The following is a 4,678-nucleotide window of genomic DNA, read 5'->3' as shown; positions in this document are numbered from 1 at the left end:
TCATGATCACATTTTATCGTCTCAGATTCGAGACTCCCGCAACCTGGAGGGCCAGGTCCCCGTGTTTATATCCCCCAGGCAATGGGTTCTCTTTTCGTTGCCTCCACACGGGAAATTACGCCTCCATTAACATATTTGCCGAAAGTACGGAACATGAAACTGAAGGATTACAGAGCAGGACTCACAAAGCCTATTTCTATTGCACATATATCTAGTCCTACAGATCTACTGCTGTTATTATTTCATTCTGTTTTATAAAGAATTACACAAATACAGAGTATATTTACAAAAAAAAAAGTTGGATATAACGCCAACATTTCGCATCAGTACCATATCCGCTACTGTTGACATATGTAAGTATGTTTACCGTCTATCTCCGAACTAAATTTCATACGCCATTTTGTTATTTTATATTAGACAGAAAAATAGGACCTGAAATAAGCTGCATATATTTCAAACATCTAATTTTTTTTCTGGCACTATAGTCCCAGTGGGCCTAGGCCTACCTCCATGAACTTCTCCGTTCACTTCGGTTTTTCCAGATCTTACACATACGGTAGGACTCCTTGGGCGAGTGATCAGCTCGTCGCAAGGCCTCTACCTGTACACAAACACAGAAAAACGCACACAAACATCCATGCCCTGAGTGGGATTCGAACCCACGATCTCGGCTTCCGAGCGAGCGAAGACAGTGCATGCCTTAGACCGCTCGGCTACCGTGACCGGCCTCAAGCATCTATTACCATACAAGATTTCAGGACATAAATTAAGCAGCATTAGTGTCGTAAAACTTAATGAGTTCTCACACTAGCCGTGTCATTATTGTTGAAAGTATGAATCGGAAAAGCACTATGTCAGGATGGAATCCAACTGCACAACATTCATGCCTAGCTCTGTGAAGTCAACCGGTTCAAAAGTTGACTTATGGATACACAGACAGGATGGTTGTCTCATAGGCTTGCCCTCTCCCCCTTCAAGGAAGAAATCGTCGAAAAGTATGCTGAATTCAATACAAATTCCTAACACGAGGCGGAAGAGTAAGCTAGAATATCCTCAACAGAGACGCAGTTAAAGTACGACTAAAGTCAGGCTATATTAAACTTCATACTCATTTGCTTTTTGTGACATGCAAATTTCATGACAGTCCACATGAACCCTCTCGCGAATCGACTTTATGCAAGGAGGTTAATATTTCTTGTTCAGAAGTAACCGGATTGAACTGGATGAAAAGTGAACGTAACTGGCATGTTCTGCGTCTCTCGTATCGACCCGCTCGCGTTTTTTGTGTATGTTTACACGCCGCTGAGGGCATAAACTAAACCACCCTTCTCTATTAATGCACCGTCGCTCAGGGCAACTATGAGCATGATTATGTCAGTGCGGAATACACTACGCATAACACAAACACATCTGTCGCGGATATGGAATTTACTCAGAAATAATTCTTTTTTTTAATTCGCTCAGTAGGGGGTGGTGTCCTGTTGGGTCCACTCGGCACGTCGGCTACTAATTGGCCTATTGTACCTGCCCCGGGTGATTATAATGGAGAATTTGGTGGAATGAAGATTGGCAGGGAAAACCGAAGTACTCGGAGAAAACTTAACCCAGCGCCACTTAGTCCACCATAAATCCTACTTGACCCTTCCTCTTACAAAGGACCCAATTCATCGCATACTGCGCTACATAACCTCTAAAGTTGATATACTTACAACAGTAAATAATCTACGAGCGAACCGCTGCTTTCTACAACAATCACAGGGGAGTTGCTCTCTACAAGACGACACAGCAGCAACCGAAAACACGACTTCAATGCGAATTTAAACTACTTTTAATTCGTTTTCTACCTTACCAGCGCTTTACCGCATAGGTTACATCACGTCGAACTCTCAGCGATAAGACGGAGCACGGATGTGAAGTTACAACATTAAAAACATAAACGCCATTAATTTGTATCGTAAATGCAAGTTACTGTTTATTGCTGTACATACCAGTAAAAGCTGTGTTAATGGCCATAATGAGGAAAAATATAGTTGTATTGATATTACATTAATATTTTCTTGTCCAGAACCTTTCGCCTTCTGGTCTGCTCTCTAAGAAACGCAAAAATTAAAACATACAAAACTATTATTTTGAATGTGATTCTGTATGGATGTAAAACTTGGTCTCTGACATTATAGGAGGGCCAGGATGTGAAGGTGACCACACACATCCACCTAATACAGAGGTCAAGCATGGACAAACAATATCTCCGCACCCCCATACGTCTTCAAGGCATGGTACTTAATTCATTTAGAGGAGGGAGAACTTTACCTGTTACTTTATATATTGTAACGTTTAGACCCGTTACTGGGTAACGACCGGGAAATAAACGACGAACCCCGTCTATAATCACACCCCCTCTAGTGACGTTATATATATATGTAAGTGCATGGGGAAACCCACCCTCTCCAATAACTAACTAACTAACTAACTAAGATCTATAACTAGAGTAAGCTACGTAGACAGGGACCCCACGAATGGATCTCACTATATGGATCATCCGACTTTGGGGGAGAGGCGCCCGACGTTTCCGGCTAAAAACACACTCGCAAATAAAGGTCACTATATTATTTAAAACTTTCTTCGAGATGACGAATATTTAAAGAAATTCAAGAAAAGACATTTCCGGTTCCGGGCAGTGCGACATATGACAGATTTGTGTTCGAAATAAAGTCACAACAAAGCCAATTAGGTATAAAATATAACAAACAAAGCAATCGTACGTGTACATTGGGCATAGTTTACTGCTGTACATACACTCTTCTTTTCTCGCGAAAGATGGCTGAGGTTTACACGTGGAAAAACTCGACCTGCATCCAGCCGGTTCTTGAACCTATGGCCATTGCCGTCAGAGGTCTATACATTTCTTGATATCAGACTCCCAGTAACGTGCAGTGGTGAACGGTAAATTAGCAATAAACTGAACAGTAAAGATCATAGACTCTGTTAACACAGTTTCTTTTACTTATGCTAGTCTGGTTCTCATACGAGATCGATAGCAGTTTCTGACTAAGTTCGTTTCCTTGCCAACTACTATCGGTTTCCAAGTCGACAGACCATCCAGGTAATTTATAAGCCTGTACGAGCACGTTACATTCAATTCCATGTGTGTGACAAGGACAAGGAGACTGTAAGACAATGTTATTACTTGTACAGCAAGTATTGTAGATACATATTTGAGTCTCGAGATATACTGGATAGCTGAAAATATAAGTCATGAGAGAAAGGTGATCCCATAATTTTATTCTTCATATATCTGCTAAATGGCTTATGGAAATGAAAAATGATCTTATAGCATGCTAATATATGAACTCGTGGTTATGTCTACACAGTGCTTGAGATGGAATGAAAATAGAACCGGGATGATTTTCCCCTTTTAATTCATGGACATAAATTATGTAAATATACCGAGTGATGTATATAGTCTGTGTTCCATCTAACAGTACCACATGAAAGCAAAATTTAGTTAGACGACGCAGGGGAGTAGCGTGTACAACCATGAAACAGATAACAACAACAAAAAAGGTATTGTACATTGCATTTACTGCCAAAGAAGTAACGGGATGATTTTAAGCCATTTAGAAAAGAACCGGGATGCCATCCCGTCGCATCCCGCCCCACCTCAAGCCCTGGGTCTACACATTCAAGATTAACTGAAGGGGGCAATATTTTACATTTTGTCTAAGAGGATATTCAGAAATGCCGACACCAGAGAATAAAAATTTGAAGATGGAAAACATCTGAACCAGAAAGAACCGTGAGATGAAGGGGAGAATGAGAGAAAAATACGGACATATGGAGATAAGTCGCATGTATGTCTACGGATGAGGCCAGAAGGGGATAAGAGGAGCAAGAGGCAGCGGAAGAAACCAACGAGGGTGAAGGATTAAGAAGCAGCTATGAAAGGTTAGCGATGTGGGTGTCCCAAAAAGGACAGAGTCGACAACCTAAAAAGGGCAGCGTGTAAGAGCCAAGTGGTCCAGAAAGCCCCATTATAAGAAACCTACGTGGGGGCCTCCTACATTCTTTAATGGAGATGTGACGTATTAAATACTGAAGACAAAGGCGATATGTTCCTCCGAAATGTAGGGCTTTTCCCACACTATAAGACATTACAGCCCAGAAGACCGTTATCATTAGTCACAGCTGTGAGGACCTCAAATCTAACACTTAAACAAAGTTGATTTCTTGAAAAAGGTTGTTTTGCTTGACACATTTTCCCGATAGGATGGACTATTTTGAGATCACAAATATGAAATGCAAGTAATTTGTCTTAAGCGAACATTTTTTATTTTTTACAGTTTATTTAAAATCTGAAACACAATACTGCTGCGTAACTCCTATTTAAATTAACGTCTTATCACTTTGCATTTATGATATACCAAATTGTAAGAATTAGCGATCAGTAATTAGCAACTACTGATTTTCACGATGCAATAATTGCAATTAGCCAAAGGATTATAATGTGTCTAAACGGATTCAATTTGGATCATTGTTATATACCATGGAATGTTTCATTGACCCTATACTGACAATGCTGTAAACAGGCCAACCAAAACAAACAAGAAATCATTTACCGTCCACAACTTCTTCCCCTCAATTATTTCCTCCTCCTCAAATCATACCTCTCAAACAGGCA

This window comes from Cryptotermes secundus, unplaced genomic scaffold (genome assembly GCF_002891405.2).
Source record: "Cryptotermes secundus unplaced genomic scaffold, Csec_1.0 scaffold3139, whole genome shotgun sequence".
NCBI lineage: Eukaryota > Metazoa > Arthropoda > Insecta > Blattodea > Kalotermitidae > Cryptotermes > Cryptotermes secundus.
Note: the sequence above shows the minus strand (reverse complement) of the source record.